Genomic DNA, 27,793 nt, shown 5'->3' with positions numbered 1-27,793 from the left:
TCAAAGAAATAGGGTACTATTCAGACTGTTATTGAAATAGTCATAACTTTATCTGCTATGTATTAACTGTGAGGCATAATTTTGAATTGCACCAAATTAAGCAAATTAATGTATCATTTTATTGGAAAATATAACCAATAAGCATAATGAAGACAGAAACATAAAAAGCGAATTCTTTCAAGCAGGACATCTAGCTACAGATTTCTGAACTTTTATAGTTCATTTTTGCCCAAATATTTTGTAAAACTATATAAAAAACCTGCTCTTGCATCCTGCCATCTATTTACGCATTGATAACAGAACGGACAGTAAAATCTGTATTACTGTCTGTAAGTCAGACACATATTGCACAGGGTGTTTGACAATTTGTTCATACCGATGTAAATTATGTTGCACATATCAAGGAATAAATGTACTCAGAACAGAGGACCAATGTGGGCATCACCAGAACATCTAGAATAGTATTCAAAGCCCTTAGAAGCTTTGAGTGTATCATAAACTGCAATCACAAGTTAAAGGGGATTTCACATTTGAAGACCCTGTACTGATCAAGGACCCCCAACGTTTTTTGTTGTTTTTTTGCCATGTGAGTTTGTGACTCTGGTAAGCATTAGTAGGCTGAGTGAAGGCACATATTGAAGTAAACTGCGTTGTCATTTATTTAATATAAGTATGATCAAGTTAAGTATATATTATTAAGCTGCAGAGGATCCCTCTGCTGTGCTGAGAGCCTTTGAATCCCATGGTTCATGACAAGCTGAGCTAGTCATGAGCACAGGAGCACTGTACTGCATGACGAGCTGAGCTCGTCATGATAGGATAGGATAGGATAGGATGTACATTTATATAGCGCAAATTGCTTCCCGGAGGCGTCCAAGCGCTAGGAGAACCGAATACCTACAGCAGGCTTGGAAGGAGAATTAGGGAAAGGTTAGCTAGATTGAGTGAAATAAATGGGTCTTTAATTGTCTGCGGAAGGTTGAGAGGTTAGAATTAGCTCTAAGGTGCAGTGGGAGCATGGAAGGGGTTAAATGCCATTAGTAAATTACGTTGAGATTCTTAAATAAGATGTGTAAGTTAATTAGTTGATTCCTAAAAGTGATTTCCAGTTTAGCTTCACGTTTGCTTAAGTATTTTTTTAATCATAATGTACTGATTTAGAATTTGGTGGAGTACTCCATTGTACCCGCAACAAACCCCGACCTAATTTACAAGCAGGCATTGGTGGAGCCTACTCCAGCTCTTCTGCTACATACTCCTCTGGTGGCCCGATGGAGTACAGTCCGTCGGAGGTTTACATTTAACTCCATACATATGAATTTGATGATGAAAATGACTTATATCGTGCACAGCTACTCCGAGGAGTGTCCCGGTACCCAACACAGGTCAGATGTGATTGAAGGTTCTGACGTTTTAATCCTGCACAAAAGGTTTTCAGTCTTTTTTAAAACATTTCAACGTAGTCTATTGAGCAGACCTCGAGAGGGAGCTTATTCCAAGCTGCTGGTCCTACGTGGGCAAGTGACCGACCTCCCACTCTAACATATTGATTTCTGCAAGTCACTGCTAGCAATTAGTTGGCAGACCTCAGGTTTCTTGAAGTTGCATAGAAACTGAACCTTGTTCTGAGGTAGACTGCAGTGGTCTGGTAAAGTGCCCCGTAAACAAGCACTAGTGCCTTGAACAAGAATATTTTGCATATAGGAAGCCAGTGAAGAGTGTACTAATGAGGGGAATACGCAATCTAACTGGCAGATTCAGAAGGAAATGAGCTGCCTCATTCTGGACTACCTGTGGCCTATCCAACAGGTGTTCAGGCAGACCAAAATAGAGGGCATTACCGTAGTCCAACCATAAGGTATCAGTTGGCAGTGAAGGACAGGCATTGTAGGAACGTTTGTAGGGAGTGCAGTATACCAACGCAGGCTAATTTGTGGCATAAAGGACAGACCACCACCACATTTGATCCCTAGGTTCTTGGTTCTTGACTATGGCTCCCAGAGGGCCTTGAGGGTGGGGACATCTTCGAGCCATAAAGTCTGTCAAGTTTCTGAAGAAGTATTACCAAATAAAACAAATGTCTGTTTTGTCAGCATTGCACTTAAGCTAGTGCATGGCCACCCAATGGAAGATTGCAGTCAGGCAGGTTTTAATCAAAATGGGGCTATGCGGGTGAGCGAACTGGCCGCAAGAAACAAGAAGGATATAGAGGGAGGCCTGGGCAGGGATCACATCCAGATAAGGGGTGATTCGATGGTAATCTCGATAGCCAGGTCCACGACTGACCAGGGAGCCATGGGCGATAGTGTTATAGTGCAGCGCGCACAAGGGTCCCCCACTTGTCCGATAAAATGCGTAGAGGAATACTTGGCATTGAGGACCGCTACGTGGGGGGGGAGCTTGCTGAGGCACAAGGATGGCACCCCACTGACGAGATTTCAGTTTCAGAGGGTGTTAGCACTGGCAATCGCTGCCGCGGGCATGGACCCGTGCGATTTTGGGACCCACTCATTTAGAATAGGGGCGGCTACTGAGGCTACAGCCCGGGGTCACAGTGCAGAGGAAGTGAAACAGCTGGGCCGTTGGTCCTCGAATTGCTTCAAAAGGTATGTGCGACTGCACATGTTGTAAAGATCAATTGACTTGCACTCACGCTTCTTGTCTTTTGTTTGCATTACAGTTTCGTGAGCCTGTCACGCGGGGCGGAATTGGAAGTCGACCCAGCACCAGGAGACCAGCGGTCGAGGATCACCGACTGGAGAAAGAGTGGTATGGGTCGTGGGCCACTCATATGTGAGGCGCGCCGGGGATGTATTCAAAGCAGGTGACGCGACTCACGCATCTGGGGAATACGGGTACAGAGTGACCTTCCATGGGAAGGGCGGACTCTGCATTGACCAATTTCAATCATTCTTTGAGGGTCTTTTAGGGCGGCAAAGGTCACCGCCATCTGTAGTCATAGTACACCTGGGTGGCAACGACTTAGTGAAGCTAGGAAGACAAGTGTTATTGGAACACATCCTGTCGGCAGTTAGCAGGTTGGCTAAGAAACTCCCGGGGTGCACGATTGCCTGGTCCCACATGATCCCCAGGAAGAGTTGGCGGGGGGGCATTTCAGTGTCAGCGTTGAACCATTCTGTGAAAAGGGTTAACAACAAAATAGGAAAATTGTTTTGCTCAGCTCAGTTGCATAGCATTCCTCACGGGTGTATTCGGGGTGATCACATGTATCTGAATGATGGGGTTCACCTGTCCAGGGAGGGAAATGATTTACTCATAGGTGACTTCATAGCATGGCTAAGGGGTTTGAGGAAGCATGACCTTTAGGAGGATTGGGGGCCGGATAGTCGGTCAACTATCCGGCCTGTGGCGGTAAGGTCATGATCGGTGAGCAGTAATTTCAAGGTCCCTAGAGGGGGGCGCCACCCAGAAAGGATGGGAGCGCCCGGGGGGAGGCGGCCATTGGCCCCTTCCACAGGGAGGCGGCACCCACTAAGGATGGGTCGCCTAGGGGGAGACGGCCATAGGCCCCTCCCAGGGGGGAGGCGGCTAGATGCCCTTCCGACGAATTTCCCGGGGGCCGGATATCCGCGACAGCGGATAGAGAGTGTGGGATGGGGGGGAGTCCACTCTGTCCTTCCTACAGATACCTCACACGGGAACTCGGACGACCTTTAAGATGGCGTCAAGTGAAAAGGGGGCCCCCACGACAAGGGAAGTTACAGGTGGCAATGAGGGTAAAGTCCTCTGCGCATGCGCCACTCACACCGTGAGGGCGGGATTTTGGTAGTAGGGATCTGACACCGGTTAAGACCTTGCCGTTGGCCCTTAATGCTAGGATGTACAATTTTAATTTAGAATGTATGCATTTTCAGGATGCTAGACTCGGCTAGGAAACCTTTGTATTAGAGATTTGTTAAGGTTAGCCAAAGAACATGTCTTCATCGAAATGTAAGAAATGTAAAATTGTACATAATTTATGAAACTTTTATTTAATGTTTAAATTTTGTTTCATATTTTAATAAACACGGCCGGGGGGGTAACTCCCCCCCGCATTCCAAAAGTTCAAACCTGTGTCTGTCTAGTCGCATTGGGAATTGGTGTTGGGAGAGGGTGGCGGGGATCCCGGCATTATGGAAAGGGGCGACCACTCAGACCCCCCGAACGTATGGTTGGGTGCCTCGATCCCCGCGGGAAACCATTTTGGGTGGGAGGCGTGGCTCGGCTGGTATGCCCGAAGTGGCGTAGCCGGGGCGCGCCCTTTCCTGCCCAGGAGGTGTTGTCCTAGACACCCGCACGGAAGACCACGCCCAGTAGGCGTACCGGAGGAGGGTCCCCGCCCTCCCGCAGATGGATAAATAGAGCGGGAATCCGAAGAAGCGTCCTCTTGTTCCTGTGCTCTGAAGGCTGCACCAACCCGTTGCTCGTGAGCCCTCGACGGAACAAGCGGCAATTTTGACCCACCCACCGGCCCCTTATGGCAATGCTTGTTTAAAAAAAGTTTGATTAAGATAGAAATGTATAGGCCTTTTTTCCTTTGTAGAAAAGTAAGGGAATGTGCCATATAATGATGTGGTTCTGTTTTAGGATAATGTTTCCCGTTGCAGGAAAAAGAAGTTGATGACTCATCAAGGTTATGTTAGAATTTTTTCTTCTCTTAGTAGGTAAAACAACTGTCGTATTTATTTTTTGGTCGGGCGGTAAGGTCATGATCGGTGAGCAGTAATTTCAAGGTCCCTAGAGGGGGGCGCCACCCAGAAAGGATGGGAGCGCCCGGGGGGAGGTGGCCATTGGCCCCTTCCACAGGGAGGCGGCACCCACTAAGGATGGGTCGCCTAGGGGGAGACGGCCATAGGCCCCTCCCAGGGGGGAGGCGGCTAGATGCCCCTCCGACGAATTTCCCGGGGGCCGGATATCCGCGACGGCGGATAGAGAGTGTGGGATGGGGGGGAGTCCACGCTGTCCTTCCTACAGATACCTCACACAGGAACTCGGACGACCTTTAAGATGGCGTCGAGTGAAAAGGGGGCCCCTACGACAAGGGAAGTTACAGGTGGCAATGAGGGTAAAGTCCTCTGCGCATGTGCCACTCACACAGTGAGGGCGCGATTTTGGTAGTAGGGATCTGATACCGGTTAAGACCTTGCCGTTGGCCCTTAATGCTAGGATGTACAATTTTAATTTAGAATGTATGCATTTTCAGGATGCTAGACTCGGCTAGGAAACCTTTGTATTAGAGATTTGTTAAGGTTAGCCAAAGAACATGTCTTCATCGAAATGTAATAAATGTAAAATTGTACATTATTTATGAAACACTTATTTAATGTTTAAATTTTGTTTCATATTTTAATAAATACGGCCGGGGGGTAACTCCCCCCCGCCTTCCAAAAGTTCAAACCTCTGTCTGTCTACTCCCATTGGGAATTGGTGTTGGGAGGGGGTGGCGGGCATCCCGGCCATATGAAGGCCTAAATTAAATACTTAATTTGCCCCCTCCAATTATTTAGCAACAGTATTTTATTACATAATCCACCTATGTATTATTTAAGCTCTTTCCCCTGATCATGACTCTTCATGGCTCCACCACTGTTGCCCACAAGCATATGAATCATTTAAATGTTGTGTGGGTACCCGACTCTGCCATGCATTTAATGTAACATTGCACTGGTTTATTGTAGTGTGCAAAAATCACTAAAAGCCTTGCAGCTAGGCTTTGTGCATACAAGTGTGTTTATAAATAAAAATAAATATAAAGAGCAGTGCAATCCTTCCAACAGCAGGGCAGCAGAAGAGTCCTTACTCTGAGTCTTACAGGGCCAGAAGTGATAATAAGAGTTGATCTGGGGTCCAATATTATAACTATAGACTAGTGTCAAGTTCTTTGTGAGTGTGCTAAGGCAGCCCTTTTGAGGTGCAAGTGTGGTAAGTGACAGCTCCACCCCCACACTAGGTCTGAAGGGCCCATCTTGCCACCACCCAGTCCCCCTTTGTTAGGCAGTCTGGGAGAAATGCAAAAATGCCAACTGACAATTGAATCAAGTCTTGCGAACCAGGACACAGGCTGGATACACCAAGGGGCATATTCACCAAAGAGTTGCATTGTCCTAGCGTGCCGCAACAGGTTGCAAGGGTGATGCAACAATTCAGTTAGATTTATCGATCCATGCAAGGCACCTTGCATGGCCCTGTGTGGCTTGATAAATCTAGAGTAATGCAACACTTTTATGCTGTGTTGTGTTACTCTGCCTCAGGGAGGCATTCCATTAGTGGAGTGTGGGTGTTCCCACACATCCACCCCTGGATTGTGCAGCATACCAAGTTTTACCAACACTTGTAGACCTGAGAATGCGTCAAAAGGCTATGCCTCCCTAAGTGTGGAGTAGCAAGGAGAAATATCTTGATTTCTCTTCACTTTTTTTAATTGACCAGAGGATTGTTTTTGTGCAGGAAGATTCCTGCACAAAACAATCCTGCTTACCACACAGACACGCTTGCATCATAGTGCAAGGGTCCATGTATTGGCTCCAGGCAGCCATGAGTTCACCAGTGCAAGGAACATATAGGAATGCACTGAATATTGTTAAATATGGCCCATTCCTGCCCATTCCACATCATGCAGCACAGAAAGGTGGCTTGCTGTGCTGCATGATTTCTTGATAAACATGGCCCACATGTTTCTGACAAGAAAATGCCAACTTTCTAAACAAGGCATTTTCAGAATTGTGAAAATTCAACTTTGCCATTAAAGAGTGCTTTACATCACAATTCATTTAGGACCCAACTTGGAATACCTACATGATCCCAATCAAACGTTATCACTTAATGATTGTAATTAGGTAACTCAGTGTTATCTTATGGCAGAGGTAGGCCTTGCAGCAATGAAAATCAAATGTAAGAGATTTCACTACCAGGACATGTTCAATTTCAAGCTATGTGTCCAGCGTTTTAAGCACACTACATCAACATCATGCTCTATGGGCTGTTGAGGGCCTACCCTGGGGGTGTGTTATATGTCTTAAAAAGGACCGTTTAGGCCTGATAAAACATTTATTTTGCAGATTGAAATGGCAGTTTAAAATTGCGCATGGGCTGCAATGTCAGGACTGAAACACGTTTAAAAAGTATACCTGAGTGGGTGGTCCAATATGTGCTACAGGCCTATAGAAGCATTCAGTTTACACGCCCTGTGTATAAGTAGTACCACTCTACTTGGGACTAAAACTAAGTTAAATGTTTCATTTGGATGCAAGATAATACTGCCATGTTTAAGGAAGAGAGCACAAGCACTTTAGTTCTGGTTAGCAGGTGTAAAATCCGCAGACTTCTAAACCCAACAAATAGAAATTCAGCAAAACAGGAGAGATGAGGGCAAAAAGTTTGGGGGTCACGCTGCTGGGTCGACTTCCAATTCCGCCCCGCGTGACAGGCTCACGAAACTGTAATGCAAACAAAAGACAAGAAGCGTGAGTGCAAGTCAATTGATCTTTACAACATGTGCAGTCGCACATACCTTTTGAAGCAATTCGAGGACCAACGGCCCAGCTGTTTCACTTCCTCTGCACTGTGACCCCGGGCTGTAGCCTCAGTAGCCGCCCCTATTCTAAATGAGTGGGTCCCAAAATCGCACGGGTCCATGCCCGCGGCAGCGATTGCCAGTGCTAACCTGAATTACTGCAGCTGCAGTGGCTCAGGCCTGAGCCTGCCAGTACCTCCAGACGTGGCAGAGTCTGCATCACTGCCTCCAATGGTGCGGCACCACCACGACCAGCACCAGGAGACCAGCGGTCGAGGATCACCGACTGGAGAAAGAGTGGTATGGGTCGTGGGCCACTCATAGGTTCTCTTGCTCAGCAGGTCTAACTGGTTCCCTGTAGCTGGCTCACACTCCATTGTGGTCAGCCTGTACCTGTGAGTTTTTCCCGGTCTGGCGCAACCAGATGTTCTTTTTGGAGCTATTTTCACAGTAATCTTAAAACCTGCATGTCTCCAGTTCTACTTCTTGAATTTTTGTTTTTGTTTTATTTATTAAACAATACTCTATTTTTCTATTCTAATATGGGATCATTTTCATGGTGTTTTTCACTGTGTTACTGTTTGAAGTGTTGCACAAATACTTTACTCATTGCCTCTAAGTTACGCTCTGTGCCTAGCTACCAGAGGGGTGAGCATAGATTAATTTGAGGTTTGCGTGTGCCTCACTCTGACAAGGATTGTGGTTGTTGTTACTTGAGTAGGGTTTTATCTGCCTCAACCAGGAACCCAATTTATTACAAACAGCATTACCGGAATTGGGAAACCCCCTAGTATTATATGTATGTGTGTCAAGTTTATTATAAAAATGTTATGATTAATTTCTACAATTGACAGGAACCATCATCACAGCAGTTCCTGCCAATGCATTGTACGTTTGACTGACAGCTCTGCCAACATGATGGGTTGTACATCAAACTTACAATGTTTTTCAATTTCTAAAAAGAAAAACCAAAATCAGGCACTTCTTTTTTAAAAAGAAAAAAACAAGCCCCATTTGCCATGGGAGTTTTTGACAATGTGGAGGGGGGCATTGAGCACGTTTTAATGCTCCTTGCTACCAGGTTTTGTATGGGGGTGATGGGCACTGAAAATCAGATGTATGTCTGGCAATCTAAATTAGGTGGGAAGACATGCAGCCCAGTCTCTGATGGACTGATAGAGTAAAGGGTTGGACCATGGCAGAGATGAAGTAGTCTCTGCCCTCATTAAACCTACATCGGCTTGATTTTAAATTGGTAGGCAAACCATAATGATATGGGGAGGGAGTTCCATCACCACTGCGATGGAGCTCCAGCTTCACCAACATTTAAATCAGGCCCTAAGTCCCAAAGTAAAATCTCTGTCTGGAATGAAATTGCTTGGTGTTGACTACTCAAGCACCATTATTGTCAATGGCGACAATTGCCTATCATTAGCACTTTTCCTTTCCGCCCTTTACATAAAATCTTCTAAAATTCATATCTCAGGTTCGTTCCCTGATTTGCGTTTTATACATTTGGTGTAATTTGCTTTATTAAATGTTGCTTTATGTGAAGAATTGGTTTATTGATTGTGGGGGAATGAAACTCTACTCCAGCAACAACTACAATCCTTTCAGGGTCAAACCATGAAAGGTCACTAAGCGATCCTATGCTTAACCCTCTGGTAGCTTGGCACAAAAGTAGTCAGGGTTAACTAAGGGGCAATGTATAAAGTATTTACGGAACACTCAATCAGTAAAAAGTGAAAACACAAGACAAATAGCACGCCAATCTAGAAAAATACATTTTAATAAATAAAATTATACCAGAACAACAAAAATCCATTTAGTAAAAGTGGAGATATGCAATTTCAAAGTCTTAGGTAAAAGTAGCGCCAAAAAGCAAAAATCACCAAATGGTTTATCTGTACATGCCAGACTGCGCCAAAATCAAAAATTAAAGCCCATCACGGTAGAAGTTATTGGAAACGTGAGTTTAATAACTGTATTTCTTGGGCACACAGGTTTGTGGTGGTGTGCAGGCTTCTTTGTGGAGTTCCCCCCCCCTTCCTCACACTGTGGTTGTGGTTCAGTGGTTCTTTTGGGGTGAGCCGACAATACCTTATGTAGGGATGTAGGGGTTTTCCTTTTTACATTAGATATATTTTCTATTTTCTAGTAGATACATATTTGCAACATTTCGTCCTGATGATGGTCCTGAGGATCGTTTAGACCGACGGGGGACCATAACGTCGACGCTCAACATCGTTTTGCTCATTTAATAATATCTGTGATTTTGAAATTTGATGCTTTGTAGTTTGACATCTATGTTATGTATGGTATTCTATTTCTCCGTACTGGAAGAAAAAGGTGTTTTATATACTACTACTAATTGTGTTTGGAATCCTAGTAGTATGTGTGTTGCCATGTTGCAATTGTATTAACAACAAAAAAAGCACACAATTTCAATTAAATACTTGTGTGGCATCTGTACAATCTTCCCTGCATTGGTGGAATAATGATCACTGCTGTGACATTTTGAAAATTGTAATTATTTTTAAAACAATTCCTTAGGGGACAATTTACAATTCTGTTATTGATGATACCCAGTCCTCATGGGATTATTGGGTGGCTCTATTGTGTTTGAAAAGCCCACGGTAGAAGGCAGGCTTGGTACAGGATTGAGTTTGGCCCTTAGGTTTGTACTTGGACTGAGACGCAAGGTCTTGTGTTGCCCTGTGTCGAGTTGCATCGGTCTAATTGGTCCTGCAGTCAGGAGCTGTGAGATGCTGCGTGGAGTTGCAAAGCATTGTGAGAGTTCCGATGAGGCTGCAGATCTGAGGCTGTGAGATGCTGTGCTGCAAGGTCCTGCACCAAGATTCGTCATGATTAAGCCTCTGTTCAGGAGCTGCAAGGTGCTGTGATGCGCGGTCATAAGTAGCACTGCGCTGAATTGCTTTGTGCTGCGTCAGGTCTCTCTGAGGAAAGCCAAGGGTCGAGGAACTGCGAGGAATCTCTTAGGGATCAAGACTCACTCAAGCAGAACCCAGCCTCTGGGTACAGCAGTTGCGACCCGAGGAGGGAGTTCCGTGGGGCAGAAAGGCTGGGCAGGGGAGGGGCAGGATGGGGGGTAGTAAACACCGGAATATGGATGATTGGAGGTGAGTAAACAATTAAATAAATAAAACGCATTTCATAGCGCCCGCTGCACTGCATTTTGTGATGCAGCGCGCACAGCGAAATTCGTTTTATTTATGTAATTGTTTACTTTCCTCCAATCATCCATTTTCCAGTGTTTACTAGCCCCCACCCTGCCTCTCCCCCACCCCTCCTTTCCGCCCTTTGGAACTCCCTCCACGGGGCGCAACAGGGGTACAGGCAGGTCTACTTGAGCGTGGACAGCTGGGCAGATGCAGGACAGGACTCCGGAACTTGTTATGTCCCTGTAGCTCAGAACAGAAGACCAGTCAGCTATCCCTTGGAGTCACTGTGGTGGTCTGGGTTAAAGAGCAGTGCAATCCTTCCAACAGCAGGGCAGCAGAAGAGTCCTTACTCTGAGTCTTACAGGGCCAGAAGTGATAATAAGAGTTGATCTGGGGTCCAATATTATAACTATAGACTAGTGTCAAGTTCTTTGTGAGTGTGCTAAGGCAGCCCTTTTGAGGTGCAAGTGTGGTAAGTGACAGCTCCACCCCCACACTAGGTCTGAAGGGCCCATCTTGCCACCACCCAGTCCCCCTTTGTTAGGCAGTCTGGGAGAAATGCAAAAATGCCAACTGACAATTGAATCAAGTCTTGCGAACCAGGACACAGGCTGGATACACCAAGGGGCATATTCACCAAAGAGTTGCATTGTCCTAGCGTGCCGCAACAGGTTGCAAGGGTGATGCAACAATTCAGTTAGATTTATCGATCCATGCAAGGCACCTTGCATGGCCCTGTGTGGCTTGATAAATCTAGAGTAATGCAACACTTTTATGCTGTGTTGTGTTACTCTGCCTCAGGGAGGCATTCCATTAGTGGAGTGTGGGTGTTCCCACACATCCACCCCTGGATTGTGCAGCATACCAAGTTTTACCAACACTTGTAGACCTGAGAATGCGTCAAAAGGCTATGCCTCCCTAAGTGTGGAGTAGCAAGGAGAAATATCTTGATTTCTCTTCACTTTTTTTAATTGACCAGAGGATTGTTTTTGTGCAGGAAGATTCCTGCACAAAACAATCCTGCTTACCACACAGACACGCTTGCATCATAGTGCAAGGGTCCATGTATTGGCTCCAGGCAGCCATGAGTTCACCAGTGCAAGGAACATATAGGAATGCACTGAATATTGTTAAATATGGCCCATTCCTGCCCATTCCACATCATGCAGCACAGAAAGGTGGATTGCTGTGCTGCATGATTTCTTGATAAACATGGCCCACATGTTTCTGACAAGAAAATGCCAACTTTCTAAACAAGGCATTTTCAGAATTGTGAAAATTCAACTTTGCCATTAAAGAGGGCTTTACATCACAATTCATTTAGGACCCAACTTGGAATACCTACATGATCCCAATCAAACGTTATCACTTAATGATTGTAATTAGGTAACTCAGTGTTATCTTATGGCAGAGGTAGGCCTTGCAGCAATGAAAATCAAATGTAAGAGATTTCACTACCAGGACATGTTCAATTTCAAGCTATGTGTCCAGCGTTTTAAGCACACTACATCAACATCATGCTCTATGGGCTGTTGAGGGCCTACCCTGGGGGTGTGTTATATGTCTTAAAAAGGACCGTTTAGGCCTGATAAAACATTTATTTTGCAGATTGAAATGGCAGTTTAAAATTGCGCATGGGCTGCAATGTCAGGACTGAAACACGTTTAAAAAGTATACCTGAGTGGGTGGTCCAATATGTGCTACAGGCCTATAGAAGCATTCAGTTTACACGCCCTGTGTATAAGTAGTACCACTCTACTTGGGACGAAAACTAAGTTAAATGTTTCATTTGGATGCAAGATAATACTGCCATGTTTAAGGAAGAGAGCACAAGCACTTTAGTTCTGGTTAGCAGGTGTAAAATCCGCAGACTTCTAAACCCAACAAATAGAAATTCAGCAAAACAGGAGAGATGAGGGCAAAAAGTTTGGGGGTCACGCTGCAAAGAGGGCCAGGTCCAACACTATATTTTTCCAAATTGGCAATAGGAGAGTATAAGTGTGCCAAATGTACAGTGATTCTTTTTTGAGTTATCAATTTCACTTCTTGCTGTATTTTGTGTAAACCATGTGTCAACACTCTGAATAAGTGCATGACAATTAGACATACTGCATCCAAGTAATTATGCTGTAAAACTCTTGAATTTTCATGTTGCCAAAAAACCACCACATATCTCATAATTTTGCACTAGATGATTTCACATAACTTCTTTACCTTGTGGTAAAAAGGGTTGTGAGTTGGCAGCAGTAGACAGTATGGCACAAAATGTCTTGCAAAAACACGGATAGAACAATCTTTTAAATGGTAACAGATCAACTAACTGCTGGATTAATATTTTATGGACTTACCTTCCCATTTGCCAAGCTGTTGAACTCATAAAAGTGTGAGCGGTTGATGAATGCTTGGATTCAGGCCTAACATTAGATATCTCTCAGGTGTAAGAGATTTATAATATCCTAAGAGTAAAAACGTATATTTAAATTTTCTAGTCATTTTGTGATCACCTGATAGCCCACTTACAAATGCTTTTAGTCTTGCAAGAACCCCAAAGCTCCATTTATTTTGCAATGCCATTTCCCAGATGGATTCTAAATTACATTGCTCTAAGGAACACAGTGAACTATAATTACTCTGGCCAGCAACCAAATTGTGATGTTCCAAATTATTCCTGCTAAAGTATTTCGAGGACCGCTGAGAATACGGTGGAGGTAACACAAAGCTGTTAAATCCATTCACTCATAGACAGCAAGAATACCTAATTTCAAACGCAATTGAGTGTGGTAAGTAGCTGTGCTTAATTAGAACAGAACACTTGTCAGGAGTTGATCAAAATCCAGTCAGAGGAACAAAAAAAAGCCAGAGATCAAAGAACACTGTAAAAGCTATTCGGGCCTCTTATACTTTTAACAGAGGTTTGAAAGTTCCACCAAAAAAAAATAATATCAAGCCTTCTGAGCACTGAAAATGTGTGAATAATTCAGATTCTTTTGAAGAAATTGAAGATCTTTTATATAAGGATTTCAATTTAGGGTATAAGATATTTATTATACCTGATGCTATATTCTCCTCAGCCGCATCCCGAAAAACGTTTCACTTTTGTTTGATACCTTATGAGATACCATTATTTTTAAGTGTTCATTTTTAACTTGTTAGTGGCATTATGTTCGGTCAATAAAGCCATTTGGAGTCCTATTGGAACTGGAATGTGATGCAGGGGGGGGGGGGGGCAGATCATGTACAAACGGATATATATATACATTTTTTTTTAGGTACTTAGATATGGAGTTGATTCTATAGTATACATATAATAAAAAACGACTGTTACAGGGATGTTACAGTAAGGAAGCAGAAGTTAGAATCAATTAGAAATTCACTGAAAGAGGCAAAGGTTACAGGTACGTTATAGTTAGGGTCGAATATCACTTGTACAAAACCATAGAAATTCAGCAGTTATAGTTACCAGAGTTAACTGCAACTTAATCCTCCGCAATATACTGCTTATGACATCACATATTACATCAATCATGACATGGTCAGTGATATCACTGATAACATCACTGATGACTTTGCAGATGACATTACTAATAACATCACTGATATCATCCTGTGATTGTGAGTGATTTCTAAATGTTTAACATATGTATTAATTTATCACAAAAGTTAAAATAGTTTATTTTTGTACTACTAATGAGTGATTTTATTTTACAACATATATTACATGAGAGTCTGTGTAACTGTGTGTCTCCATGTCTGAGTGGGTGTTTGTGGTGCTGTATGGGTAAAAAGACAGTAATGATGAGTGAGTGGTTTTGTGAGATTTTGTATGGGCTAGTGAATGGGTGTGTCACTGGCTGCATGAATGAGTGGCTTTGTGAGCCGCTGCATGGTTGAGTGAGGGTGTGTGTAAGGAACTGTAAATGCAGAATGAGATGATGCATGCGTGACTTATGGGTGAGTGAGTGGGGGTGTGAGTAGCTGTAAATGGTGAATGGGAGTACATGAGTGGCTGAATGGGTGACTGAGCAGGTGACAGAGTGTCTTTATGGGTGAGTGAGTGGGTGGGTGAGTGCCTGTATGGATGAGTAAGTGAGTGTGAGGGAGGCTCTTTTGGAGACTATGTGGTTGTTTGGGTGACTGGCAGAATAGGTTTAGTAAGTAGGGCAGACCTATTTTGCGGTCGCAAATGAGCCGATTTCCCATTTGTTAGCAGTGTTCCCTGGAAGCTGCGCAGCTGGGCGCCTGCGCTTATCAGTGCCCCTGAGCGCGCACTGCTGTGTCTGTGACGCGCACACACATCTCCGAGAGTATTCGCGCTACTGAAGCAGCGCGAAAAAACGACATTTCTTTTTTTTTTTTTTTTTTTTTTTTTTTTAGTTCAACAAGATTTTATTAAAAGAAATAAGGATCCAAATAATAGCAGTCAAAATACAAAGAGGTGATACATTCCAATATGAGTAGAACGTGAAAAAACAAACATGGATATCATTCGATCAGCAACTCAATTATATGTAAATAAAATTAGAAAGAGGGGAATCAATGCGGAGTTACCAATATAAGTCAATAATGGGTATATCGTGTAGAACATGGAACATATCAGCCACTGAGATGAGGGTAGGGGCAGGGGAAGAAACAAGAGCAAAAGGAGGAAGGAAGTAAAGAAAGGAAAAAATAGCAGTAGAAAGAAAGAGGCGGGACGAGAGGACAGGAAAGAGGGAGAAAGAGAGAAGGAATCCCACATGAATAGCCCAATGCAACGTAATTAGCAGACCAAACATTACGTAGACAAACCAACAGGAAAACGAGGGACTACACCTTGCGAGGAGAGTTCCATGTATTTATCCAGGGATTCCCAAACCCCACTCGAAATGGAGGGCGATAGGTGTGCTAGATCTACTGAGGTGTGAGCACTACGTAAGAAGGAAACCCATGCCCACCACGTATGGTAAGAGACTGACGAGAAAGATTTCCAATCCATAAGGATAACCTTGACCGCAATAGATAAAAGAAGATCTAACAGCTGTAATTGTAACAAATCAAGGGGAAGGGGCGTAGGGGCAGCCCAGGGACCTAATAGGACTAGAGGGAAAGAGAGCTGGAGCTGAATGTCAAAAATAAGAGATAAATGTTGCTGAATAAGGGCCCAGAAAGGTTTAAGTAAGGAACAATTATAGAACATATGAGGGAAATCCCCCGCCTCCATGCCACAACTCCAACAGAGATCATCTTCTTTAAGGTTGAGAGAATGAAGACGTACAGGTGTCCAGTGGAGTAAGTTAATCGAGAAAAACTTGGACTGTATTAGGGAAGGAGCTATTTTGTTACGAAGCGCAAATTTGCTGATGGATTGCCAAGCTTCAGATGATAAATGATCCGTGATATTGTGATCGAAATGACGCATCCATTTTTGTTGTGCAACTGTCTGGTCAGGAAGCGAAGTAGAAGATAGAAACTTATATATGTGGGAGGCAACATGACCAGCTTTGAGCCAAATACAAAATAGCGAAATGGTAGGGGAGGAGGGGTGAAGACGAGTTTTTGAGATGGCAACCTTGATTTTAAGAAAGGTATAGAAGTCTAGATTAGTTAGAGAGTGTTTAAGCGCTAGGGTAGAAAAAGGTAGGGGTTCCCCAGAGTCACTATACAGATGTTGTACAAGAGAGACACCTTTCGTAGCCCAATATGACATGAGGGTGGGAGTGATATTAATTTTGATTTTGGAATTACGCCAAATGGAAGACCATCTAGTTTTGTGCAGAGGAAATGCTAGCTTCCTGTCCACTTTCTTAATTGCGGTAATTGTATCAATAATTATAGAGCGGGAAAACAGAATGTGCAAAGTGGAAGTAGTACAGAGAGAGGCAAGTGGTAGAGGTGCAACTAAGTCCTGTTCTATGAGTAGCCATAAAGGAATATGATGGGATGGGGGAGAAAACCATAAGGCCCCCTGAGAGGCCAAGAAAGCCGTCTGGTATTTTTCCCAGTCTGGGAAATTACAACCTCCCATATCACAGGGTCTACGTAAATATTTATATGCTAATCGAGCGCGTTTGCCATTCCAAAGAAATTTGGCGGTGATACCATCGATTTCCCGAAAAAAAGAGTCGGATAATTTCATCGGAATCATAGATGAGACAAAATTAATAATCGGCGTGATCATCATTTTTAAGGTTTGTAGTCGACCCCACCACGAAATATGTTTCGGAGACCATGTATCCAGAAGACGACGAACCTTAGTAAGAGTTTGAGATTCATTGTAGGCAACCGTGGTATGTAGCGTGGAACAGAAATAGATGCCTAGATATTTGAGATGGGTAGATTGCCACTTAAAGCCAGCCGAACCCATATGAGCAGGAAAACAGTAGGCATTTAAAGGGAACATTTCTGTCTTATCTCTGTTTAGAGTGTATCCGGATACTTTAGAGAACAAAGAAATGGTATCAGAGATAGCAGGGATGGCCAACGCTATATCGTCAGAGAAGATGAGAACATCGTCAGCGTAGGCAGCGGTTTTAAGACAATGAGTACCAAAAGAAAATCCTTTGATATCAGGATGCAAATCAATCAGCCGAAGGAGAGGATCAATAGATAACAAAAACAAGAGAGGGGATAAGGGACATCCTTGCCTCGTACCCTGGCAGAGATTAAAGGAAGAGGATGTAGCACCATTAACCGACATTTCTAACATGCTGAGGAAGAGGCATTTAGCAAGTGCTTCCTTCTCATTGTGTCCTTTTGCAGAGCCCATCACGAACTGCAATTTACACGAATGCTTTAAAAAAAAGCACACAATATGCCCTGCAGCCACACTCTGGAGAACAAAAGAAATGCAGCACCAAACACAGCGTGTGCTTTTAGATTCACCTAAAAGCAAACGCTGTGTTTGTAGACTTGCTACATTTCTTGTCTTAATAGAGCTGGGCTGTGGGGTGTGATTCTGTGCCATTCTTTTTTTTTTAAGTTTTCATGTTAATGCAGCTGATGGACGCTGCCATTAACATGAAAACGTTAACAAATGCACCCCACAGCTGCACTCTTTTAAGATAAGAAATGCAGGAAGCCTACAAACGCGGCATTTTCCATTACCCTAAATCAACCTCTTTTTGAGTCACCTTTCACCCCTCTCTTGTTGTTGATCATGGTTTAGCACCTTTTTCACCCCCTCTCTCGGACCCGTTCCATCTCTAATTGCGACCTGAGGCACTGAGGAATTCCAGCTCTGGATGTGGTTTAACACGAATAACCCTGCTGGTTTGTTGTCTCTGACTTTCTGGTGCCCCCTGTAGTCTTCCCTCCTTGGCCGGTCGGCTGAGACTCGACCTGCATTCAATCCCCTTTACTTTTTTCCCCCATTACCCTCTAAGCCCCATTGATCATGTTTTCTATGTTATTTAATGCTAACGCAACAGATGTAATTGTGCAACACAGTTTTATCCTTATTCTATGCTAAGCTTTTGTAACTCATTTAACTTTGCAACACTGTTTAACCTCATGTAAAGCGCTCTGATACCCCCGGGCCTAGCTAGCGCTATATAAAACTCTTCAAATAAAAATAAAAATAAATACAAATTTGCTTCCAGGTGCATATGCTGAAGGGCAAACCACATAGCTGCCCAGGTTTTAGATTGCCATGTGTGACATTTTCATAATTTCAGAGTAATTATGAGTGATATGTTCACGAGTATGAGTGATACTTTCCTACAAGCAAAATCAAGCTATGAAGATGAGAGAAACATATAAATATGACAAATTACATTAATTTAAGGATTGGGAAACTCTGAATTAACTGGTGGACACCGTTAGGAATAATTGTTTACTGACTTCCATTTATCAGAGGCATGTCTAAGTCATATACTTAGAATCATAAAAATATCAGAGAGCTCCTTTGCAATATATTAAATCAAGGCATTTCACACATGCTCAGGAGATGTTGTTTTCGGTTGTGTGTTGTTTTGAGGCTGATGCTTCCAGCCTTTGCCATACAGAGATTGTCAGCCTTAGTGGTGGGTCCCTCCTTCCCAGCAAAATCAGTAGAGCTTAGGGTCTGGGCCTCTCTGATGTTATGTGAGTTACCTGCCAACAGGGAACCAATGTCAGAGAGGCACCAACAACATTAAACACTCAGTTAGTTACACACATTACAGGGTGCCAGTTAAGCCACCTTTGTCACCTTATGAGCACCAGGAGGCAACACAGGCTGCAGCTGCCTGATCATGCTCTGCCACTTACAGGCTAGATACTTTAATTTAATTAGGCCGCGGCTGCAGATGGGAGTCAATTCAGACTGCGGTGGTGGTGCCGCACCATTGGAGGCAGTGATGCAGACTCTGCCACGTCTGGAGGTACTGGCAGGCTCAGGCCTGAGCCACTGCAGCTGCAGTAATTCAGGTATACCGCCGGTCCCAAGCCCGCCTCCAGTGTCGTTGAGGATGGACAGTGAGTCCTACAACTCACAGGCAGTCATAACCATGCTGCGATCTCCAAATCATTAGCCATATCACACTGTGCTATTAGCGGGACACCCTGCAGTAGCCGCTTGCCTGTTTTGCCATATTTGCACACAAGCTTGAATACACACCTCCTGCCAGCACCCAATGAGCACCAAAATACAAGCCGGCAGACTGGTAAGCGCCTGAAGTAAGAAGGGGGGGCACACAAACAAAGGGGGAATGTCAGGGGGATGAAGGGGGACATCAGACAATCGTGTGTGATGTACCTCAGACAGCAGGCTCCACAGCTCCTTCTCCTGCGGCACTGCAGTATTCATCTCCAGTGCTGCTCCTGAATGTAATGCAGGACTGTATAGGCGACGGGAGATGAGCACTGCTGAAGACATGGCACGTAGCAGGGCTAAAGGGCTGCTTAGCGGTGGGGCTGTTGAGGCTGCCACTGCACCAGTGTCTCTCACTCCTCTCGGTCTTCCTTGGCTGTGGCAATGAATAATTGAATTCAACAGGGAGCTGACAGTATACAGTCTGTGGCTCGGGCTGGTGTGAGCTGCAGTAGGCAGCGCAATGCTGAGATCGCCAAGCTTGAATTTGGCGCAGCCTGCATAGTTTTCAACAAACTCAACTCCTGCTGGCAGCAGGAAGTGACATCCTCCCTGCGGCGCCAAGTCACAGTATAATGAAATATTTCTGCTACATTGTAGCAGTGAGTGCTAGCCTTCAGGCAAGCTCCAAGCCTGCCTGCGCCCACCACGGTAGGCGCGCTGCGAGCTGCCACACTTTTAGGCAGCCTTCAGTACAGTGACAGATGCTGACACGCTGACTATGCATATGCCTGACAATTCATTTCAGTGCGGTAATGCGGAGCGCCACACTGAAATGCGTTATTCTAACGCCTGATACGTGGTACTTGACAGGACTAAACCCATTTGTCTCCGAGCCATGCAGTTTCTGTCATCAGCTCTTCTCCCTTTTTCCACAAGAGCAGTTAAGCATGATTGCAAAATATCCTGGTTTTCAAATGTTTTCTATATAATTCTGGTTCTGCAATACGTACAGCATAATGCATCATCTGCTGCAGAATTTGGCGATTTTAACTAATAAATTGTTTGTAGCTCAAATGGATCAAATGTTGCTGAAAAATGTGAATTGTGTTTCTGCAAAGTGGACGGTCCTTTGCAAAGGTTGACTGATCACCTTTGTCACTGCTGGATTTGTATGTTACACTTGTACTACTACTAATAAGGCAACATTTTTTTTGTTTTTGTTTTTTTGCGCAAGACCTTTATTAACACAAAGCAGTTGACACAGCATGAGCCTACAACCCTGGGGCCGGCTCGCTACGTTAATATCAGCAACCAACATTGGATAAGGTCGTTTCAACCAATCATTTCTGTAGTGCGAGGCGGCGTCCAACCGTGTGCCTCTCGCCAAGTTGCTAGCTGGTAAAGGAAATGAGTCTTACTTTTTCACATTTTATAACAAAGAACAAAAGAACAACATTCCCCAACTTAGACCGTACAGTGCAACCCTCACATACTACACTTCAGCTGTAATGGTTGTGTTGGTTTCCCCCAGGTATCTGCCGCCACCCAGCACATGCACGTGTGGTTACCTACATAGTTTCCCACTCGATTCAATCCAGGGGTTGATTCTCCTCATCACCCTGTATGGAAGCGAGGTATACCTCCAAATAACCCCAAATACTTTTGGGCCTGGATTTCGCCGGTAATAGCTCCTCGTAAGTTTGTAGCTTGTCCCGGCAGGTGGACATATCACGCAACCAGGTTTTCATCTTCGGCACCTTGCGACTGTGCCAACATTGCGCCACCTGCCTCTTTGCTAACAGTAGGGCTATTACACAGAACTTGCGCTTTAACGCCCTGAACTGTGGCACTATTCCCAGCAGGCAGACTTTGGGCGTGCATTGCACCTCTTCCTCCAATATGAGAGATAACGCGGCAGTGACCTCCACCCAATAACTCGCTATCTTGGCGCAGTCCCAGGCCAAATGAGCGAAGCCCGCTCCCTCCCCGTTACACCTTTTGCACCTGTCTTCATTCTGCAACCCGAATCTAAGCAGTTTCGTAGGTGTGTAATAAATTTAATGAAGAAATTTAAAATGAATAATTCTCAAATTGCCGTTTGGTGTCAGTATTTGTGTCAGGGCACAGGCGCTAGTCCATTCTTCGTCAGTCAATGACGTGTCCAATAGTGTATCCCACCGCCCCTTGGCCTGCAACGTGTGACCCGCTAATTCTGATTGTGCAGCTGAATAGAGTCTGGAGACCAAGTGTGATAAATCGTTAGTTGTTATCAATAATTGTAGTGGCGCAAGGCATTCTGGTTCCGATGGGAATGTCGGGTAGTGTTCCCTCAAAGCTCTAGTGAGTCTGTAATATGTAAAGCGAAACATGGGAGTTTGGTTCTGAATATAACCCAACTGGTTTAGGCTCACAAATGTGCCCCCTTGAAACACATCTCCCATCCTGTCAATGCCTGCCCTACTCAGCAGGGACATTCCGACCCTCTCCCCAGTGACTGACAACTCCTGATGATGGTGTAATAACATGGCTGGTGCATACAGTGGGGTTTTATGGGTCAGTTGCCCTAGCTTGTGCCAAGCTTTGACCGTGGTATCCACTGTGTTAATATCCCTAGCATGCAGCGGGGGACGTGTATGTGAAATTATCGCCGAGAGGGGCACAGGATGCGCATCACTTTCCTCTACAGCCGCATGTGTGAGGTACGGGACCGCATGATACCAATATGCCGCGTATTGCGCCTGCGCACAAAGGTAGTATAGGAGGAAATCAGGCACACTGAAACCACCCTGTGCAAATGGGAGTGTAAGAGTTTGCAGATCCACCCGTGCCTGTTTGCCAGCCCATATCAGGGTCCTCACCAGGGAGTTAATGCGACGGAATATTGCTTGTGGTGGCGTGATTGGGATGTTGTTAAACAGGTATAAAAACTTGGGCAACACGTTCATTTTAACAATAGCTATCCTGTCGGCTAACGAGAGGGGCAGATGTATCCAACGCTGGATACTGTCCTCCAGCTTCGAGAGCACCACGCCGTAGTTCGCCCGCAGCACCTCCTCAGGATCTCTATGGTACATGACCCCCAGGTATCTGATCGGGTCCTGCTGCCACTCCAGCGGGTAATCCACAGCAAAGCGTGAAGTGGTGTCAGTGAGGGGTATTATAGAGGATTTGGCCCAATTGATAGCCAGCCCTGAGTGCCCTCCGAATCTGATGTATTCCCTGAGTAGTGAGTTCAGGTGAGTCTCAGGGTCACGGACACAGAGTAACATATCGTCCGCATACAATGAAATGTGAAGCGGCCTTGTTATGAAGTTTAACGCCGAGTCCTTGTAGTTCTGCCGTATCAGACAGGCCAGAGGCTCCAGTGCTAGTGCGAATAATAGAGGCGAGAGCGAGCATCCCTGTCTCGTCCCTCGCTCAATTGCAAATTGATCCGAAACGTAGCCGTTGATTCTGATCCTGGCACGCGGCTTTGTATAAAGCAAGGAGACCCACTGCACAAACCGTTTAGGAAACCCCATTCTGTTCAGGACGGTGATCATATATCGCCACTCAATGGAGTCGAACGCTTTTGCAGCGTCAAGCATGACCGCCACCGCTTTGACCGAGAGTTGCAGGTAATGTGAGAGTGCAAACAGGGATCTGGTATTATGCGTGGTCGATCTGGAGGGTACGAAGCCAGACTGGTCCGGCAGGACCAGGCTGGTCATCAGAGGAGACAGCCTCTTCGCTATAAGCTTCGCGAGGATTTTCGAGTCCACATTTATCAGTGACAGTGGCCGGTACGAGTCACACTCCTCCAGATCTTTAGACGGCTTAAGGAGAGCGATGATCATGGCTTTGCGTAGCGTGGGGGGGAGCAGCGCCCCCTCAAACGAAGTGCCATACATGTCCACCAGATACGGTGCGACAATGTCTGCATAATGTTTATAGAATTTCGAGGTATACCCATCCGGGCCCGGCGCTTTTCCATTCGGCAGAGAACCTATGACCTCTGTCACCTCTTCCGCAGTGATGGGCCTAGCTAGGTACTCTCTATGCGCATCTGACAGCCAGCCAATTGCCACATCGTGCAAGTAGTCATACGTGTCAGCTGTCGGGGCTGTGGGTTGGGACTGATAGAGAGATCCAAAAGAATCCACAAAACATTTCAATATGTCCGCAGCATGCGTTTGCGGTTCACCCCCCTTGGACTTCACCCTGAGGATAGTGGTCGGACCGCGGCCCTCACAGATCTTCCGAGCCAACACAGCCCCAGGCCTACCTCCCTCTCCAAAGGCTTTTGCCACCTGTGTGCGATTCAGGTACTTCATTTCAGATTCAAGAAAGTCCGCGTGCTCAGTGTGTACTTCACGCAGTTTAGACAGATGGGAGACATCCTGAGTGGTCTCGTACAAGGACTCCAGGTCCCTCATCTGCTGCTCGCATCTGCGGATTTGGCCCCTGATATCCTTAAGAACCCCTATAGTGGTACTGATACAGACCCCTCTGATCGTGGCTTTGAAAGCCTCCCAAAGGAGGCACGGGTCGTCAGTCGTTTGAGCATTTATTTCAAAATAGTCACTTATCGCTTTTTTAATGGTGTCCGCATATACCGTGTCAGTGAGAGCTCTCGAATTAAAGCGCCATTGGAAAGGAGGGGGTGTGTATCGTGGTATTTCCAACTGCAGTAGGACGGGATTATGGTCTGAAAGTGTGCGGGGCAACACCTGCAAGTGACGAACCCACAGCGCCAGATCCTTAGTGCCCAGCCAATAATCCAGCCTGGACCAGCTATTATGTGAAGCTGTAATGTGCGTGGCCCCAGTTGAGTCAGTGTGTTTCAGCCTCCAGAGATCCGCCAAACCCAGGTCTTTCATCATGTGTCCCACCAGTAGGCGTGACTGCTTGTGCTGCTCCACAGAATTTGAGGAACGGTCCAATCCGTCTCGGAGGGTCAAGTTCCAGTCCCCACCGCACAATATGTGTGTGTGATTGTGTTTTTGCAAGTGTCCCCACACTTCCCGGAAGAAGTCCGGGGCGTCCGTGTTTGGGCCGTATACATTCAGCAATGTCACTTTCTGGCCCCTCAGTGTACCCGATACCAACACAAACCTACCAGATGGATCCTGTGTCACAGTCTGAGTCTCAAAACCCACCCCACGCCTTATCAATATGATCACCCCCCTGGAGTAGGAAGAGTATGAGGCCCTGTGTACCGACTCCGCCCACCTCGACCCCAATTGTGCGTGTGTGTGCGGTGCCAGATGTGATTCTTGTAGGAACGCTATGTCCACATTCCACCTAGCCAGGCTGGCGAAGATCTGTCTGATTTTGCGAGGTTGTGAGAACCCTCTGATGTTCCACGTAAGAATGTTTAAGCTTTCCCTACCTGCATCCCTCGAACCCATCAAATTTGATTAATACAATACATGACAGTGCCATACATGTAAACTGTGTAAGAATTACCAGCTTCCCCCCTGCAGGAGGTCCAAGCTGGTCAACGGCAGTTAGAACCAATGGGGAACCGAAAAAAAGAGATATATCGTACTCTGACGGTCTATCCAAACAGTCAAACACCCCTCTATCCCAAGTCCCACCCACTCCAGCAACCCCAACCTGCCGAAGCCTTACCCTTCCAGTGCACCATTCCCTTGAACTTACAACCATAACTACAGTGCCCAGATTGGAACTCTTATTGGGTTATACCCTCACGGAGGTCCGCCAGGGGCACAACTCTCCACCCGGTGTACGGGTGTGGGCGATGCTAGCCATGCTGTACATCACGCAATTCAAGTGATCATCCGCCGCCACCCCCACCGCCCCCCAATAACACATCAACATTACTGCAGAATCAATAACAAGTCTGGGATAGCACTGACTCATCGCAGTTACGTTAGTCAAACAGCAAACATCATACCCCTCCGCTCCCCCGTGTGCTGATCGCGACAGCAAATGTAACGTAAAATTGAGGTGTGCAAGAGCGAGAACACAGTAGGCAGCTTACATTTCACGAGGTCCAGCGGCCCGCAAGGCGTGAGCCGGGCTTCACAGATCAAACCGCCAAATGGCGCCATTGTTGCGCGCCACCCATAGTCAGTACAGCACAAGGGAGGGGAGCGGGCAGCGTGGGCATCCATAGCCCACAGTCAGTACTACCCCCACACAGCCAAACAGCAGCTGCAGCGCCCCAGTAGGCCTACTCCATCCAGTCGTGCAGTCCTTGCTGCACTGGCCCCTTGGCTCTTTACTCAGGAGATCAGCGCCATGTTGGTCTCACCAGTGCAGACAACAGCGGCCATGTTAGAACGCATACAAGCGGACAGTACAAGAAACTCACCGCTGGTCGACCAGGAGTCAATCCGAAGTCTTCAGTCCGAGTCATGATGTTGTTCATTTTGCGAATTGTTCCTCATCTCGCGTTGCACCTTCTTAATAAAGTCTTGCGCTGCCTTCGGTGTAGCCAATACAATCACTTTCTCCTTCCATACCACCCTGAGGCGAGCCGGATACAGCATTGAGTACACAATGTTCAGGTCTCGTAGTTTGGCCTTCACGGTGGCGTATTCCTTCCTGGCCTGCTGGACCGCGACTGTGTGGTCTGGATAAAACTCCAAGGCGTTTCCTTGATGTTGGATCTTCCCCTTTTCTCTCGCCAGTCGAAGGATCGTGTCCCTGTCTCGGTAGTTGAGGATTCGCGCCACAATTGGTCTCGGCGGGGCGCCAGGAGGTGGTTTCGGGGCCAGTGACCTATGTGCTCGCTCCACGATGAAAAGGGGGGATAGGGCCTCAGCTCCGAACAGGTCCTTACAAAGCGTTTCTACATAGGTCTCCATTCGCCTTGTGTTGGTGGTCTCCGGCAGGCCCGTGATTCGTACGTTGTTGCGCCTCGAGCGCGCCTCCAAATCCTCCTCCTTCGCTTTAATCACCTCCAGGAGTCGTTCCATACCTGCGCACTTCGATGTGGATGCCCGCGCCTCATCCTCGACCGCGGAGATTCGTGTTTCGGCCTCATCCAGACGCTCGCCATGCTTCTCCTGCCGTGCCGCCATTCCATCCATTCTACAAGTTAGATTATCCAGCTTTCCATTTATGTCCTGCAGATTAGACTGGATCGCCAAAAGAATTTTTTCTATGTTATTATTGGGCAGAGGTCCTGCATTATCGCCATCGTCTACCACATCGTCTGTGTGCTTCTGCGCTTTTTTGGTCTCGAACGACAGTTTCTGTTGTTGCTTATCCGGTTTACCCATGGCGGCAGTCGGGGACACAGTCTTCTTGTTTGCGGGCCCTGATGCCCTCGTGACTCTTGCCGCCGTCGCCGTGGTGAACTCCACAATGTGTATGGTAGTCGTGCGCTATTCTTCCCCACAGAGCTGTGAAGGAAGCAGAGTCGGTATACCCCTGGGCGTGCGTCTATGTGGTGGATTGCAGGCAGCCCCTCCACTCAGAAGCGCTGTGTAACGTGGTCTGCAAATAGTCACACGGCAGTGCCAAGTGTTGGATAGGTCGTGGCAGCGCACGTCGCTAATTAGCTCCCGGGCCTTGTCGTCTTCTGGGGTGGCGTGTACTCACTGTGGGCCACATGCCTGCACACAGCTTCCAATCGCCGCTACGCAGCCAGCGCAGCATGCATGTCGCTGCGCCAGCACCGCCGCGTTTCAGGCAGCAACCAACTCCGCATTGACTCCAGGTGCCCGGTAGGGCTGGGGCCCACACGCGCCATACTGGGAAGCAGCTATATTCCCCTCAGCCCTGTGCTTGTCGCCGCCATTTTGTCAGGCAGTATCACCACCGCTTAATTGAGAGGTTCCCGGTTACCTGCAGCTGGATGGGGCGAGATGCTGACACCGGAGGGTCTAGTGTGCAGGTCTTAACCCCCGAAGCGCCACTGCCACTGCAGAGGGATGTGTGTAGTCCGCCGACTCCACGCTACACGCGCGCCTGTCCCTCGGCGCCGGCCATCTTGTCAGGCACTCGAGCGCGTCTCAGACCTGCACGGTGATTAATCCCGCAAACCTCGCTCGGCGGGGCGCCCGTTACTCTGCATCCGATGCAGCAGTACTTCCCACATCTTTTGATGCGGTCGGGGAGCGGATGGCCGGGGCGATAACGGCAAACTTTCACTTATCCGTTGATCGCCCGGCGGAGCCGCTGTTCAGGCAGCCATCGCGCTGTGCGCCCCCTAGCGCCTCCTCAATAAGGCAACATTTTTCCAGAGACTGTTAGTGTCGGTAAAAATAATAAAGTATCAGAAAATATACTGCATTACATTCCAGCCTCTTTTTTGCTGCATAATTTAGTTAACACTGTGGCATAATTTTGTCCTCCATTGGTGCATAAATCCAGTGGCCCCAAAGCAGGCAGCACATGTTAAAAGTGCTTGAGCATGAAGCAGAGAGACTGTGAAGATTGTGAACTTAGTTTGGTGTGCTTGCAAATCATGCATTGTCGACCCCTGGTGAGTTACAGCTACTACTGCTGAAACAAGGCCAACGGAGGGACCAATGGGTGAGGCGGACTGGCCTCAAGGGCAATGGCGGAATGAGCGCTGGTGGATCTGTGCAACAATGTTTGTTGGTGCCCTCTCAATGACTCCCTCCGCCACTGATTCCCTCACTACCACCA

General features: G+C 46.3%; 1 protein-coding gene across 2 annotated transcripts in view; it reads right to left on the bottom strand.

Annotated features, from left to right (window-relative positions):
* OLFM3 (olfactomedin 3) overlaps positions 1-27,793 on the bottom strand; it is a 675,349-nt gene that overhangs the window by 18,615 nt on the left and 628,941 nt on the right. The gene's annotated exons all lie outside the window — the stretch shown is intronic.

Source organism: Lissotriton vulgaris, chromosome 1_1, assembly GCF_964263255.1.
Source record: "Lissotriton vulgaris chromosome 1_1, aLisVul1.2, whole genome shotgun sequence".
NCBI classification, from domain to species: domain Eukaryota; kingdom Metazoa; phylum Chordata; class Amphibia; order Caudata; family Salamandridae; genus Lissotriton; species Lissotriton vulgaris.
Note: the sequence above shows the minus strand (reverse complement) of the source record. Positions and strands in the feature narration are given on the sequence as shown.